This window comes from Pseudoliparis swirei, chromosome 21, assembly GCF_029220125.1.
Source record: "Pseudoliparis swirei isolate HS2019 ecotype Mariana Trench chromosome 21, NWPU_hadal_v1, whole genome shotgun sequence".
NCBI classification, from domain to species: Eukaryota; Metazoa; Chordata; class Actinopteri; order Perciformes; family Liparidae; genus Pseudoliparis; species Pseudoliparis swirei.
The window spans coordinates 18,226,483-18,243,982 of NC_079408.1; the positions used below are offsets into that span (position 1 = coordinate 18,226,483).

General features: G+C 50.1%; 1 protein-coding gene across 3 annotated transcripts in view; it reads right to left on the reverse strand.

Moving 5' to 3' along the window:
- peli3 (pellino E3 ubiquitin protein ligase family member 3) overlaps nucleotides 1-16,789 on the reverse strand; it is a 40,854-nt gene extending 24,065 nt beyond the window's left edge. The window contains exon 1 of one of the 3 annotated variants that reach the window (XM_056443326.1): nucleotides 16,567-16,789. The gene's annotated coding sequence lies outside the window, so the exon portion shown is untranslated. Of the gene's footprint in view, nucleotides 1-15,914; nucleotides 16,034-16,566 lie in introns of those variants that run through there. The other 2 variants (XM_056443324.1, XM_056443325.1) reach the window with 2 other exon arrangements.
- Between the last annotated feature and the right edge of the window lie 711 nt (nucleotides 16,790-17,500).

A 17,500-nucleotide genomic window follows, 5' to 3' on the forward strand; every position in this document is an offset into this window, starting at 1 on the left:
CACCACGCAGCACCATGTAGCACCACGCAGCACCACGTAGCACCATGTAGCACCACGCAGCACCATGTAGCACCATGTAGCACCACGCAGCACCACGCAGCACCACGTAGCACCACGCAGCACCACGTAGCACCACGCAGCACCATGTAGCACCATGTAGCACCACGTAGCACCACGTAGCACCACGCAGCACCACGTAGCACCACGCAGCACCACGTAGCACCACATAGCACCACGCAGCACCATGTAGCACCACGTAGCACCACGCAGCACCACGTAGCACCACATAGCACCATGTAGCACCACGCAGCACCACGCAGCACCACGTAGCACCATGTAGCACCACGCAGCACCATGTAGCACCACGCAGCACCACGTAGCACCACATAGCACCATGTAGCACCACGCAGCACCACGCAGCACCACATAGCACCACGTAGCACCATGTAGCACCACGCAGCACCACATAGCACCATGCAGCACCATGTAGCACCATGCAGCACCATGTAGCACCACGCAGCACCATGTAGCACCACGCAGCACCACGTAGCACCACGTAGCACCATGTAGCACCACGCAGCACCATGTAGCACCACGTAGCACCACGTAGCACCACGCAGCACCACGTAGCACCATGCAGCACCACGTAGCACCACGCAGCACCATGCAGCACCATGTAGCACCACGCAGCACCACGTAGCACCATGTAGCACCACGCAGCACCATGTAGCACCATGTAGCACCACGCAGCACCACGTAGCACCACGCAGCACCACGTAGCACCACGCAGCACCATGTAGCACCATGTAGCACCACGTAGCACCACGTAGCACCACGTAGCACCATGTAGCACCACGCAGCACCATGTAACACCATGTAGCACCATGTAGCACCACATAGCACCACGCAGCACCACGCAGCACCACGTAGCACCATGTAGCACCACGCAGCACCACGCAGCACCACGTAGCACCACGTAGCACCATGTAGCACCACGCAGCACCACGTAGCACCACGTAGCACCATGTAGCACCACGCAGCACCATGTAACACCATGTAGCACCACGCAGCACCACATAGCACCACGCAGCACCACGTAGCACCATGTAGCACCACGCAGCACCACGTAGCACCATGTAGCACCACGTAGCACAGTGCTCAGCACAGTGCAACCAAAGCCTGCACATCACCGGCCAGTCAGGAAATATTGGCTGATATATTCCTAATGTAACCAAATATGTTTCATAAGTATCTCATAAGTATGACTCTTTGTACACTTTAGGTATGTTCAATAGCAAAATAACACACACACACACAGCTGCTGTCTCGGTACTCGGTGCTCAACTCAAAATGAGTAAATTGATGTGCACCACCTTGGTGCCGTCTGACGCGATGACATCACTTCCTGTCCAGCCTCTGTAACGCGGCTCATAACCAAATGATGACTCCAGATAGATGACTTCACCATGAAGACGTCAACGATGCACTTCATAAAGAAAGACACAGAGCGGCAAGTCTCTCTCACTCCTGATCTGACTCCACAGGTAGGAGCGCGTGAAGATATGAATGTATGAATGACTACCGACCGGTGGCCCTCACCTCGGTGGTCATGAAATGCTTTGAGAGGCTGATAAAGGACTACATCTGCGCCTTCCTCCCTTCCTCCATGGACCCGCTGCAGTTTGCTTATCGCCCAAACAGATCCACGGATGATGCTGTCTCCCAGGTACTGCACACCACACTCTCATCTGGACAGCCAGAGGGGGCTATGTGAGACTGCTGTTCATTGATTATAGTTCAGCTTTCAACACCATAGTCCCTCCAGACTGGCGGCAAGCTGATCGAGCTGGGACTGAACACCCCCTGTGTGCTTGGATCCTGGACTTCCTGACCGCCAGGCCACAGGTGGTCAGGGTGGGCAGACACACCTCCAAATCCTCACCCTGAACACAGGATCCCCCAGGGTTGCGTCCTCAGCCCCTACTGTACTCCCTGTACACACATGACTGTGTGGCCAGGTTCAGCTCAACACCATCATCAAGTTTGCGGATGACACAGTGGTGGTGGGCCTGATCTCCGACAACGACGAGAAGGCCTACCTGGAGGAAGTTGCTGATCTGTCACTCTGGTGCCAGGACAACAGCCTCATCATGAATGTCACCAAAACTAAGGAGCTGATTGTGGACTTTAGGAGGGTACAACAACAGAGGATGTACTCACCACTGGGGATTAACGGGACTACTGTGGAGAGGGTGAGCGGTATAAATACCTGGGAGTCCACATCACCGAGGATCTGACATGGTCAACAAACACAGACACTCTGGTGAGAAAGGCAAGGCAGCGCCTCTACCACCTCAGGCAGCTGAGGAAATTTAAAGTTTCCCAGAGGATCCTTCAGTCCTTCTACTCTGGAGCTGTAGAGCGTCCTGACAGGAAGCATCACAGCCTGGTTTGGCAACTGCTCCGCTCAGGACAGGAAGGCTCTGCAGAGAGTAGTGCGTTCGACTGAACGCACTATTGGAACTACACTCCCCACCCTGCAGGACTTGTACACCAGGAGGTGCAGAACCAGAGCCGGCAGGATCATGAAGGATCCTCACCACCCCAACAACAGACTGTTTCAGCTGCTGCGGTCAGGCAGGCGCCTCCGTAGTCACGCTGCAAGAACAGAGAGACTGAGACGGAGTTTCTTTCCTCAGGCCATCAGGACTGTGAACTCCGACCTCACCAGGACCCCCACATAGACCCACACAACTGCCCCTCTTAGGCACACACACACACACACACACACACACTTACTGTAAATATTGTGTTGTTTTTTATTGTAAATAGTGTGTACTTGTTGCCCGTGCACATTCCTGCTGAGCATTGCCACTTTCATTTCACTGCACACCCTGTGTGTGTATGTGACAAATAAAACATCTTGAATCTTGAATCTTGAAGATATGGAAACTAGAACCGTTGGTTATGATCGTGTAGATCAGCGGTTCCCAAACTTTTTAGGCCACGCACCCCCTTCTACATCCCGACCGGGTTCACGCACCCCCAATCCCCCACACCTTAAAAAAAAACGCAACAGAATGCAGGGCTCTCAAGTTTTGAAGACAGGCAAGCGTGACATTTCCATCAGCACCCATCAGCACCCGGGGGTGGGGGTGCTAGTGAGAGTGAGAGTGTGCTCACCTTTGCGTGCATCACGGCTGAGCGTTACGCGCGCCGGCATCGAGCCGAGAAGAGTTGTTGACGGGGGGGGGGGGGGGGGGGTGCGAGTGACTTTTTCTTTGCTCCGTCCCGATGCGCGCAGACCGGCGTCAGAGCTCTGCGGCGACCACGATCGACGTTTTGAACACCCCTGCATTAAAACATTATAGAGCCGAGAGTTTTTTTCAGCGTGAGAAATACGATGTGTGGCGGGAGTGAGTGAGTTAAGACCGAAATGCGTGAGTCTCACGCTCAATGCGTGACACTTGAGAGCCCTGAGAATGTTTAATATGAATCATTACACCATTAGACCACCATTACATTGTTCCTCTCGCGCACCCCAAGAGGCACTTTGGGAATCCCTGGTGTAGATTAACCCCTCCTCCTACGGATTTGTTGTTCTTTTTCTGTCTCTCTCTCCTTCACTCTCTCTCTCTTCTCCTTCACTCGCTCTCTCCTTCATGCTCTGTCTCCCTCTCCTTCACTCTCTCTCACCGCCCACAGCATGGCGAGTGTGTGTGGGAGAGAGAAAGAGAGAAAGAGAAAGAGGGAGACGAAAGAGAGCGAGAAAGAGAGTCAGATGAGTCTCCTTCAGAAACAAATGAACTGAGGGCTAAATATACTCCGAGTGCAGATGAACTCTGGTGATGAATTACGGCCTCGTGACAAAACTCACACTATTTTTACATCTCCAACCTGTTTAAAGAAAGATGTATTCTTAGCCCCTGGAACCCAGACGGAGCTGTTGGGTGGTGAGTTATGAGGAGGAGGGCTATGGGCACATCACATCTAACCACTAAGAAGAACCATCGTTCACAGATGGGTTGCGTATGTTTTCAGAGCCCGAGAGCATGCTTCACGTTATGTAACACGAGACACATCCTACGAGCTAGTGCCCCCCCCCCCCAAACCGAGCCAGTGTTTTCTCTTGAATGTACCGATGACACATATGGATTGAACTATTTATATTCAGAGGGTAGATCTATGAACCGCTGTTTATGATGTAGCTATAGCGTGAGGAGGTGTGTCTACACACATAGAAGAAGAAAGAGGCCCATAAATCCTTCGCCAAGCCCAAAAAAACTCAGTTCTACATGACCCATAATGCAACTCTTTAAGCTTCCATGTCTTTCAAACTTCAAACCTGCAGTTGGTCAGTTGGTACAAAGGCTTTCTGTCATGTGTGGTCTCAAGCTGAGAGACGCTGTCCCTGATGACATCATTGTTGTTTATTATTATTCAGACTTTATAAATCTCCCTCCAGAGACTCAGAACAACCCAAATAAACTGTTTTCACGAACTCCTCGCAACGAGCACGCTTCACTGAGCTTCATGCGTAGATCCATAGATGTGCCTCTGAATCAACAGACGTCAAGGGAACCGCTGCTAGGAAAACGGCCTGTTGGTCGACTTGGAAATGAAATTGTCGAGACAGTTGTTCACTTGGATAGTCTGAGCCAAACTACCACCTTCCTACTGGGAGTATCACGTCATTCTTGGAGTATAACGTCTTCTGGGAGTATAACCGTCCTTCTGGAAGTATAACCGTCCTTCTAGGAGTACTACCTTCCTTCTCGGAGTATAACCTTCCTTCTGGGAGTATAACCTTCCTTCTCGGAGTATAACCTTCCTTCTGGGAGTATAACCGTCCTTCTAGGAGTATAACCTTCCTTCTCGGAGTATAACCTTTCTTCTATGAGTATAACCTTCCTTCTCGGAGTATAACCTTCCTTCTGGGAGTATAACCGTCCTTCTAGGAGTACAACCTTCCTTCTGGGAGTATAACCGTCCTTCTAGGAGTACAACCTTCCTTCTAGGAGTATAACCGTCCTTCTAGGAGTATAACCTTCCTTCTAGGAGTATAACCTTCCTTCTCGGAGTATAACCGTCCTTCTAGGAGTACAACCTTCCTTCTGGGAGTATAACAGTCCTTCTAGGAGTATAACCGTCCTTCTAGGAGTATAACCTTCCTTCTGGGAGTATAACTGTCCTTCTGGGAGTACAACCTTCCTTCTGGGAGTATAACCGTCCTTCTTGGAGTACAACCTTCCTTCTGGGAGTATAACCGTCCTTCTAGGAGTATAACCTTCCTTCTCGGAGTATAACCGTCCTTCTGGGAGTATAACCGTCCTTCTAGGAGTATAACCTTCCTTCTCGGAGTATAACCGTCCTTCTGGGAGTATAACCTTCCTTCTGGGAGTATAACCGTCCTTCTAGGAGTATAAACGTCCTTCTAGGAGTATAACCGTCCTTCTGGGAGTATAACCTTCCTTCTAGGAGTACAACCTTCCTTCTGGGAGTATAACCGTCCTTCTGGGAGTACAACCTTCCTTCTAGGAGCATAACCTTCCTTCTGGGAGTATAACCGTCCTTCTGGGAGTATAACCTTCCTTCTGGGAGTATAACCGTCCTTCTAGGAGTACAACCTTCCTTCCGGAAGTATAACCGTCCTTCTGTGTAACACCCTGTTCTGTTTCTCCTGTGTTCTGTGTCTCCTCTGAGTCTTCTGTGTCTTGATTGTTTCATTCCCTTCACCTGCCCTCAGCCACTCTCGTCTCGTTACTGTCTGATGTCGTACACCTGTGTTTCGCCCCCTATATATTGTGTAAGTCTTTCCCTTGTCTCCTGTTGGATTGTTGTCTATAGATGTTGTCTTTGGTTCCGTCTTCGCTGTGCTCTGGATATTCCTGACATGTCTGTTTGACCCTGCCTGCCTACCCTGACCCCCGATTCACTACCTGTCTCCTTTTGGACTTTTTGCTTTTTTGGAACTTTTGTCTCATTAAAATATTTTGTTGTTTTTCATATTGAGTCCAGCCTGTTTCTCTGCGCCTGAGGCTTACCCTGTGGCAAGACCCTGACATTCTGGGAGTATAACCTTCCTTCCGGAAGTATAATTAAATCCAATTTCAATTCAGTTTATTTGTATAGCCCATTTTCACAAATTAGTCTCGGAGTGCTTTACAATCTGTACACATAGACATCCCTGACCTTTGACCTCACATCGGATCAGAAACAACTCCCAAACAACCCTTCAGGGGGAAAAAAGGGAAGAAACCTTCAGGAGAGCAACAGAGGAGGATCCCTCTCCAGGATGGACAGAACAATAGATGTAATGTGTACAGAAGGAATCATTACACACAAATTAAAACGCAGTAACAACACAATCAATGAATATGATTGAGTGTATGAATGGTTGGTAGAAGGCATATTCCACGATCCATCAGGCAGATAGGATCTATGCCGTCTCATAGGGTCCGATGACCCTATGAGACGTGAAGTCAAAAGGACTCCGGGAAGAAAGCAGAGTTAGTAATGTGTGATGGAGAGATGCAAATTCATCCATAAGAAGAGAGAAAAGAGGAGATAGGTACTCAGTGCATCCTAAATGTCCCCCAGCAGCTATAAGCCTATAGCAGCATATCAAGGGGCTGGACCAGGTGAACCTGATTCAGCCCTAACTATAAGCTCTGTCAAAGAGGAAGGTCTTAAGTCTACTCTTAAACGAGGTGACTGTGTCTGCCTCTCGGACTGAAGAACCGTTCTACTGGGAGTATAACCTTCCTTTTTAAAGTATAACTGTCCTTCTAACAGTATTTAAGGAAGTATATCTGTCCTTCTGAGAGTATTTAAGGAAGTATAACTGTCCTTCTGGAAGTATAACCTTCCTTCTAGGAGAATAACTGTCCTTCCGGAAGTACAACTGTCCTTCCGGAAGTACAACTGTCCTTCCGGAAGTATAACCTTCCTTCTAGGAGTATAACTGTCCTTCCGGAAGTACAACCGTCCTTCTAGGAGTATAACTGTCCTTCTAGGAGTACAACCGTCCTTCTGGGAGTACAACCGTCATTCTAGGAGTACAACCGTCCTTCTGGGAGTATAACTGTCCTTCTAGGAGTATAATCTTCCTTCTGGGAGTATAACTGTCCTTCTGGGAGTATAACCGTCCTTCTAGGAGTATAATCTTCCTTCTGGGAGTATAACTGTCCTTCTAGGAGTATAATCTTCCTTCTGGGAGTATAACTGTCCTTCTGGGAGTATAACTGTCCTTCTAGGAGTATAATCTTCCTTCTGGGAGTATAACCGTCCTTCTGGGAGTATAACTGTCCTTCTAGGAGTATAATCTTCCTTCTGGGAGTATAACCGTCCTTCTGGGAGTATAACTGTCCTTCTGGGAGTATAATCTTCCTTCTGGGAGTATAACTTTCCTTCTAGGAGTATAACTTTCCTTCTAGGAGTATAATCTTCCTTCTAGGAGTATAACTGTCCTTCTAGGAGTATAATCTTCCTTCTAGGAGTATAACTGTCCTTCTAGGAGTATAATCTTCCTTCTGGGAGTACAACCGTCCTTCTATGAGTATAACTGTCCTTCTGGGAGTATAACTGTCCTTCTAGGAGTATAATCTTCCTTCTGGGAGTATAATCTTCCTTCTGGGAGTATAACTGTCCTTTCTTGAAGTATAAACGAGGCATAAGAGCCTACGACCGTGCTAACCGCTCTGAGATGCTGTTCTTATGCACAGTGGTACTAAAGCTAAATGCTAACATCAGCATTCTAACATCAACATGCTAACGCGCCCACCAAGGCAAAGCTAGTTTAGACTGGGTTAGCATGCTAACATTTGACCATTAGCACCAAAACAAAAAGGTACATTTATTTGTTTTGAAGGTGATTAAGTCCAAGACAAATGGGAATATTACAGTTCATATTTTGATTGTTTACACTGCGGTGCAGTCTGTAGCATCCTAGTTAGCCGCTTCGTAGTTAGCTCTTCATTTAGCTTCACTCTTGGGTTCACTCTCTTGTGGCACCAGATTTCAAACAGAAATACGTCCACAGATTCAACAGTGTTTATCTAAGTGCACGTCACTATGTAATGAATCAAACAGCATCATGTACACCACTTGTCTTGACTTTAGCGGCTCCACTGTGTTAACACAAATCTTTAATCACACGTACATTATGCAGACGTTTCTATCCATCATTAAAAACCGATTATGCATCTAGCAACAGAGCCATATGAGTGTGTGTGTGTGTGTGTGTGTGTGTGTGTGTGGCTGCTGCTGTGCTGTGATGGAGTATGTATCCTGCAGTCCTGTCTGCTCCTAAATAGCCCTGCTGTCTACGACGCAGCAAGGCGATAGGAAATGAGGAAACAAGTGTCAGAGAGCTGGGGAACGGGGGAACACTCCGACGGAGAGAACGCACTTGTAGCCGCTCTATTTGAATGTCAAAGCAGGCCGGGTCACATGACACCGTGGAGCTGGACGGTTGTTGTTCTCTCCTCGGTGAGCACGACTCGATTCAAGAGGCAGTCAACTAGAGGGGCAACCGGCCGACGGCGAGTCAAACGCACCGCCGACCTCGCGGCTCCCTGAAGGTCACAATCGGGGGTTTTGTGTGTGGTTTTGAGACAACCTGTTTGCTCATGAGCATTGGGTTTCTGAGTGATGACCACTGGCGGCTGGGTGCTGATCTCTGACGAGCTACAGGCTTCTCTCATAGACCAAGAACAACCGCTTTTGTATTTATTTAAAATGTGAAAGTCTCTGTGGGGAAGGATCTCGAGTCCCGTTTGGCGAACCATCGGCGAGTTTGTACAACGCTCTGAGCTGAAGATCGTACACAGGAAACGGCCGCGTGCCGCCAAGGTGAAAGCCCCCATCAACACGCATATTCACAATGAGCTGGGTATCCAAAGAATGCTCCTACAACCTGATATCCGCGATGTTTTCGTCTGAAGAAGCTCCCTTCAGAATAAGGCCTCCTCCAACAGAATCCCTTGTTTACATTGTAGGGGTATACAAATTCACGCGGGCCCTTTAAGGAAAGGGGCGTAGCCCTGGTGACGAGGGGGGTTAAAGAGGCACCAGGAAGTAGAGAAAAATACAGGTGTTGCAAAGGAAAATAAACGACCACGGTCAAGCAGAACCACTCGACTCTTCATTATTTCCGCACACCTACATTGGTGACCCTGATTTCTCATGGACGTTTCCGGAGAGAAGATGACGACACATGCAGTTTCGCTGAAGCTACCAGAGTTTTGGGAGACGCAGGCATCGGTGTGATTTGCGCAAACTGAAGCTCAGTTTGCCTTAAAAGACATTACAGCGGACGCCACCAAGTACGACTATGTCGTGGCGGCCCTCGGCAGTTCTGCAGCGGGCCGAGTGGCGAGCATCCTGGAAGATCCACCGGAGAGGGGCAAGTACGCTCGGTTGAAAGACCGGCTGCTGAAGATCTTCGGGCTGTCTGACTGAACGGCCTCGGCGACAGCAAGCCGTCAGAGCTCATGGACACAATGTTAGCTCTGCTGGGACGGCACAGACCGGACTTTCTTTTTCAAGAACTATTTCTGCGGCAGCTACCCCTGCCGGTGCGAGCCGCGTTGGCCAACACCGCGATCACCGACTGTCGGGAGTTAGCCGAAGAGGCCGATAAGTTTTTTCTGGCTGGCCAACAGAGCTATACGGCGGCGCTGAGGCCGACTCAACCCACGGCATGGCTGCCGGGAGAGACGGATGTCGTTGCCACAGCGACAGCAGCGAGCCAACGGCAGAGATCTACCGGCATGTGCTATTACCATGCTAGGTTTGGGCCGAAGGCTACACGCTGCAAATCTCCGTGCAGTTTCAGCGGGACGGGAAATGCCAGAGCCGGCGCTCAGTAACAGCCATGAGCGTCGGTCGGGAAGGCAGGCTGCTGTTCATCAAGGACGACATTTCCGGGCGGCGCTTTCTCTGCGACACGGGTGCGCAGAGGAGCGTGGTGCCTGCATCGCGGGTGGACATGCTGACCGGCGGGCAGGGCCCCCCCCTAGAAGCAGCTAACGGTACCCCCATACGCACGTTTGGGACGCGGTGCCTGGAGCTGTCCTTTACGGGGCAGCGTTTCAGCTGGGACTTCGTCACTGCCAAGATTGCCGTTCCCCTGCTGGGCGCGGATTTCCTCTGCGCTCATGGATTATTGGTGGACGTAAAGGGCCGCCGCCTGATAAATGCGGTAACATTTAGCTCTTACCCATGTACATTAAGTGGAGCTGGCTCTACCGGATTAGCTAGCATGCTAACGGTGGATGAGGAGTTTCTGCAGCTGCTGGCCAAGTTCCCGGACCTCACGCAGCCCACCTTCTCGTCCTCCACGGTCAGACACGGGGTGGAGCATCACCTCTCTACCACTGGCCCGCCGGTACATGCCCGGGCCCGGCGCCTGGACCCGGCGAAGCTCACCATCGCCAAGGCCGAGTTCGAGAACATGGAGCGCCTGGGCATTATTCGCCGCTCCAACAGTCCGTGGGCTTCACCCCTGCATATCGCACCAAAGCCTGGGGGCGGGTGGCGCCCGTGTGGAGATTACCGCCGGCTCAATGACGCAACGGTTCCGGATCGGTATCCGGTTCCACATATTCAAGACTTTTCTGCCCACTTGTCGGATAGCGTGGTGTTTTCAAAAGTAGACCTTGTGCGAGGTTACCACCAGGTGCCTGTTCAGCCAGCGGACGTCCCCAAGACGGCGGTGATCACTCCGTTCGGCCTGTTCCAGTTCCTGAGGATGCCTTTCGGACTCAAGAATGCAGCGCAGACATTCCAGCGCCTGATGGACACGGTGCTGAGGGACCTGCCTTTTCTGTTTGTCTACTTGGACGACATACTGGTTGCCAGTACATCAAGGGCCGAGCACATGTCTCACCTTCGGATACTGTTTGATCGCCTCAGCCAGCATGGGTTGATCATCAACCCGGCTAAATGCCAGTTTGGATTATCCACCATTGACTTTCTGGGACATCGCATCACAAAGGACGGGGCGATTCCCCTCCCATCAAAGGTGGAGGCAGTCAGTAATTTTGCGCGTCCACTCACAGTGAAGGCCCTGCAAGAGTTTTTAAGCATGATCAATTTTTACCACCGCTTTATCCCCCGAGCAGCCCAGTTGATGCGGCCCCTATACGAGGCCCTGAAGGACAAGGCCAGCAAAAAGATGGTGGACTGGACCGAAGAACGGGAACGGGCGTTCGTGGACGCTAAAATGGCTCTGGCAGAGGCAACAATGTTGGCACACCCGTCCCCTGAAGCTCCGATTGCCATCACCACGGACGCTTCGGACTACGCGGTGGGCGCCGTGCACGAGCAGTGGGTGAAGGGGGCGTGGCAACCGCTCGCTTTCTTCAGCCGGCAGTTGCGCCCGAATGAGCGGAAGTACAGTACGTTCGACCGAGAACTCCTCGGCCTTTTTCTGGCCATTCGGCATTTCCGGTTCTTGCTGGAGGCTCGGCAGTTCACCGCGTATGTGGACCACAACCGCTGACGTTTGCCATGAGGAAGAGCGCCGAACCGTGGTCTGCGCGGCAGCAGCGCCAGCTTGCCTACATATCAGAGTTCACGACAGATCTGCAGCATGTCGCAGGCAAGGAGAACCTGGTCGCAGACTGCCTCTCCAGGGCCGTCACCGGGGCTGTCCAGTTGGGATTGGACTACAGCAAGATGGCCGAGGAGCAGATTACAGACCCAGGCGTTCTCGGATTGAGGACGGCAGAGACGGGGCTGCGGTTGGAGGACGTTCCGTTTGGCGAGACCGGCACAACGCTTCTGTGCGACGTCTCCACAGGCCAGCCACGGCCGGTGGTTCCCGACGGCTGGAGGCGACAGGTGTTCCAGACGGTGCATGGGCTGTCACACCCTGGCACGAAGGCGTCACAGAAGTTGGTGGCAGCAAAGTTTGTCTGGCACGGGCTGAAGAAGGACGTACGAGAGTGGGCCGGGACCTGTGTGGTGTGCCAGCGCGCCAAGGTCCACCGTCACATAAAGGCCCCTTTAGCACAGTTCTCGGTGCCGGAAAGGAGGTTTGACCACGTGAATGTGGACTTGGTGGGCCCTTTGCCCCCATCCCGGGGTTTCACGTACCTCCTCACAATGGTAGACCGAACCACTCGCTGGCCAGAAGCGGTACCATTGGCATCGACAACAACGGAGGAAGTGGCTCGGGCTTTCATTTCAACCTGGGTTTCCAGGTTCGGAGCCCCAGCCGATGTATCCTCAGACCGAGGCCCGCAGTTCACATCGGAGCTGTGGAATGCGGTGGCAGGAAACCTCGGAGTAAAGCTCCATCGGACAACGGCCTACCACCCACAGGCTAATGGGTTGTGCGAGCGCTTCCATCGCTCTTTGAAAGCTGCTCTCCGGGCCAGCCTCAAAGACAGTGGTTGGGTGGACAGGCTTCCGTGGGTCATGTTGGGGCTTAGGTCGGCCCCCAAAGAGGATCTACAGGCCTCATCTGCCGAGCTGGTTTATGGACAGCCACTGCGGGTCCCGGGGGAGTTTATCCCCAAAGTCACAGACCCAGGAGAGAGAAACATTGTGGGAAAAGGCCAGGCTGTTCAAACCGGTGCCCACATCGCAGCACGGCCTGCCGCAGTCACACGTCCCATCCAGCCTCAAGTCAGCGGAGTATGTGTTTGTTCGCCAGGACTGCCACCGGGGAACCTTTCAACCCCCCTATATCGGGCCGTTTCGCGTTCTGGAGACCGGAGACAAAGCCTGCAAGATCGACATGGGCGGCCGCCTGGAATACGTGTCGGTAGACCGCCTTAAACCGGCACATTTGGACCTGGACCAGCCGGTAAGGGTGGCTCTACCCCCACAACGGGGGCGACCTCGTGCCCTGGTACCTGCCCACAACAAAACCCAAGGGGAAGCCTCAACGGAGGGCCTGCCCCCAGCCCCAGAGACACGGAGTCGTGCGGGTCGATTGATCCGGGCCCCGAGACATTGAGCTGTTGGTGGGGGCTAGGTGAATTCTGGGGGGAGGCATGTAGGGGTATACAAATTCACGCGGGCCCTTTAAGGAAAGGGGCGTAGCCCTGGTGACGAGGGGGGTTAAAGAGGCACCAGGAAGTAGAGAAAAATACAGGTGTTGCAAAGGAAAATAAACGACCACGGTCAAGCAGAACCACTCGACTCTTCGTTATTTCCGCACACCTACAACATGAACAATATCTCATCCTGAGTAATAGCGGAACATAGTCTTTCAGACAAGTGGAAATGAGTCAGCATCTTTTTAACTATGCAAGTCCAGAACAAAGGCCGGTGAGCTGGCTGCTGGTGAGAGTTGCCCAGGTCCACCCAGCTGAAGGGAGTGCAGCATGGAGGGGCAGTACGCCAGAGGGTCTCCATGAGGGGTCGTCTGCCTTCATGGAGACTCATCTTCCTCCAGGATACAGCCACACCAATTCGTTTTTTGTTTTGAACATTAAAGCTTTTGTCTATGTTCATGACATTTTAGAGCCCTTAAAACTGAGAAGATTTAGTTTTAAATAGCCCAGGGTTGAGTTTCCGTCTGGACGGGCAGAAACGGAGACGCTGGGTCCTGGTCGGGCCGCCACACGCCTTCCCCAAGACGCTTGTCTTGTTAGGCACAACTATCGTGAAACTGTACAGGAACCCAGCATACACTACTACAGGAGGAGAATTTAAACTTCCTTTTCTAAAATAAATACTTAAACTGTTGATGTGACTAAATTGCACTAATGCTACTAGCACTGCTGCTACTGTCACTGAGGTCAATGGTAGTAAAGTACGAGAACACCACAACTTGTACTACTACTACTGCATCGAGGTATACACTTGTACTTCTGTTTCGACCTCAGGAATACACATATGTTTTAGGAAGAAACAATCACAAGAAAGAAGATTTAAGGCCGTTAAGTAGCAACGGCTATCTAGCGTTAGCTAACAGATAGCATTAGCCACCATGAGCTAACGGTACCAGAACAAGCGACTGAGTGTAGTGAATTAAATGAAGTTGAGTTTTATTGGGAATCAATACCACTGTTCATTCATAAGGAGTATTGTGTTAGTTCTTCTTTCTCACAAACTCTTAAAGGACCCATATTATGCCCATTTTTACACAAGTTGATATGGTTCCTTGGGGTCTTAATGAAATGTTTGTAACATATTTTGGTCAAAATACCACAAGAATCATTTCAAACAGCACCCTTTGTACCCTGTCAAAAACACCTCCCCACAGATGAACCTGTTTTGAGTGCCTGTTCCTTTAAATGCTAATGAGCCAGCCCCCCCTCCCCCCTCCTCCACGAGATGCGCTCGCCTAGCTGCTGCCTGCCTCCTGCAGATGAAGATAGCGTCGTGCAACCATCTCGTTTTGAACCAGAGACCCTGAACAAGAAGAGGCTCCCGAACAAGTTCCAGAAGTTTTTTATTTTTTTTATTTAAAATTTATTTAACCAGGAAATGCCTCATTGAGATTTAAAATCTCCTTTACAAGAGTGTCCTGGCCAAGACAGCAGCAGTAGCACGTCACACAAAGTTCCATACAATACAACATAAAACAGTGACAGACAATATACAATAAAAAAAAATAAAAAAACGAAAAACAAAATCACAGCATGAATAAAACCAAGTTGAGCCCTAACCAAGGTGGGCTCAACAGGACGTTTCTGAATGTCACTTCTACATGTCTGTTTGTTTGTACATTGGCTCAGGTCTCAGTCTTGTTCGCGGTTTTGAGAGCATCGTGGTGCTAGAGATTAGAGTACGTGAATAGTTTGTGCATGTATGAGTATGTAGCAAATACAGTGTGTTTCTGTAAGTTACTGTTTGTGAAAGTGTTTGTGTAAATGCAAGTAACGGGAACGCCATGAAGATATAAATGCTCCATGAGTAAAGTTCCATCTGTAAACTAAAGTGTTATCTGACAACAGTAAGTGACCAAGCAGGGGCGGGGGGAACGTTTTTACCTACATTAATTAGCGTTTAAACCTTGTTTACTTATTAAATCGTTGTATTTGATGACTTATGACTTATTTGATGACTCATGTCTGACCACAACTTTCAAATAAACTTTACCTGCAAAGTTGTGGTGGGGGGCGGTCCAAGGCCATGTAGCCAGACTCCCTACATGGGCGTGCTTCAAAATCTACGTAGACGTTGGTGGTGATCCCTTTGGACGCACTCAAGCAGATCGTTTCTGACATAGAGGAACCACAACAAGCCGCGTGTGTAACACCCGGTTTCTCCTGTGTTCCGTGTCTCCTGTGTTCCGTGTCTCCTGTGTTCCGTGTCTCCTATATCTCCTCTGTGTCTTCTCTGTCTTGATTGTTTAATTCCCTGCACCTGCCCTCAGCCACTCTTGTCTCGTTAGTCTGATGTCGTACACCTGTTTCCCCCCTATATATTGTGTCAGTCTTTCCCTTGTCTGCTGTCCGATTGTCGTCTCTCGTTCCGTGTCTTTTCCCCGTCGTCCTGTCTGTCGTATCTGATCCTGCCTGCTTCCACCCTGCCTGCCCTGACCGCCGATCCTCTGCCTGCCCCTTTTGGACCTTGTTTATTTTGCAACTGTTTTGCCTCATTAAAGAGTGCTTTTTGTTATTTACATTTTGTCCAGCCTGTCTCTCTGCGCCTGAGCCTCACCCCGTTACACTCCCCGTGACAGCGTGAGTTGTTTTTTACCAGCGTTTTTGTGTTGGGAGACATGCCAGATACCCAAATTAACGTATAGAAGCACTACAAAAGTGGAATTTTCATAATATGTCCCCTTTAAACTATATAAGCCTTTTCATTTATATTTTATGCAAATATGGCAACTTTAACTCTACATTTCTGATCCTATAACGTTGTAATTTGATCCTAACTTGTCAGAATAAATTCATCTTACCACCTGTCTTCAGACTACTGAGCATTAAATATGAATTAATTACCTGGCTGCATCACATTAAGGTGGACCACACCAGAGCCTCCAGGAAGCATCTGAAGCAGCTCATAACCCCCACAGCGGCCGGCGGGGGGCTGGACACGGCCTCTCGTCCTCTCCTCCTCTCGTCCTCTCCTCTCCTCCTCTCCTCCTCTCGTCCTCTCCTCTGCGCGGTGGATTGCGTGTTCCTGTCCACGCAGAGCCGACCGGCTCCTCTCCGATGGAGCCGGTCGGGTTGACCGTGAACGGCTGTGCGCGTGAGACATCTGCATTCACCCACACTCCTAATGGTCACGTGCCCACTTCCCTTTCTAAACATGTACGTGTCCGCCCGTCGTGCACGAGGAGGGGTTTGCACGCGGGGGATTCCACCGCACACACACACACACACAGCACAGAGAGGGAAGACAGCAGTGCGCGCGCACACACACACGCACCCCCTGAGCCACACAGACGTAGAGCTCATCATCGCCATCATCATCATCATCATCATCCCGCTCACTAACATCAGTGAACCCCGCTGTTGCGTCATCACTTGCCAAATTCATGTTTCAAGTCAGCGGGAATACAGGCAGACGCGCACGCGCATAACGGTGCCTTTAACGTAAACCGTGACGGTGTGCACGCGGACAGGTGATGAGAGACAAACAGGCCCATACCCGCTGATGGTACCGCTGGAGGTCCGGACCGAGGCTCTGTGTGTAGTCCTCCCGCTGCTGCTGGGTGCGCGCGCGCGTTGTCGGGTGCGGGTTGAGTCCGTCAGTCCGCGCGCGGCCTGGGAAGAGGAGCAGGAGGAGCAGGAGGAGCAGCAGGAGGAGCGCAGGGCAGCAGGACCGGTAGCATCGCCTCTCCCGGTACACGTCACACCGGAGACAGACGCGTTCACCAGCCGACCTGATGCCACGCCTACCCCCCCCCCCTCTCTCTCTCTAAATTTGTCACACGAATATTGTGGTGCCTTTAAATGCAGCCGGTAAATTCGGGTTTCCAAAAGATCTGATGCCTTCAGGAACTCATAAATGCACCAATGCGTATAATATGAAAGACCTATAACCAATAATATGAAAGACCTATAACCAATAATATCAAAGACCTATAACCAATAATATGAAAGACCTATAACCAATAATATGAAAGACCTATAACCAATAATATCAAAGACCTATAACCAATAATATGAAAGACCTATAACCAATAATATCAAAGACCTATAACCAATAATATGAAAGACCCATAACCAATAATATGAAAGACCTATAACTAATAATATCAAAGACCTATAACCAATAATATAAAAGACCTATAACCAATAATATCAAAGACCTATAACCAATAATATGAAAGATCTATAACCAATAATATCAAAGACCTATAACCAATAATATCAAAGACCTATAACCAATAATATGAAAGACCTATAACCAATAATATCAAAGACCTATAACCAATAATATAAAAGATCTATGCAATAATATGAAAGACCTATAACCAATAATATGAAAGACCTATAACCAATACTATCAAATACCGAATCAATATAAAACAGGTTTTAGAGATCAGCCCAGACGTGGTCCTCTGGTGACCTCATGGACC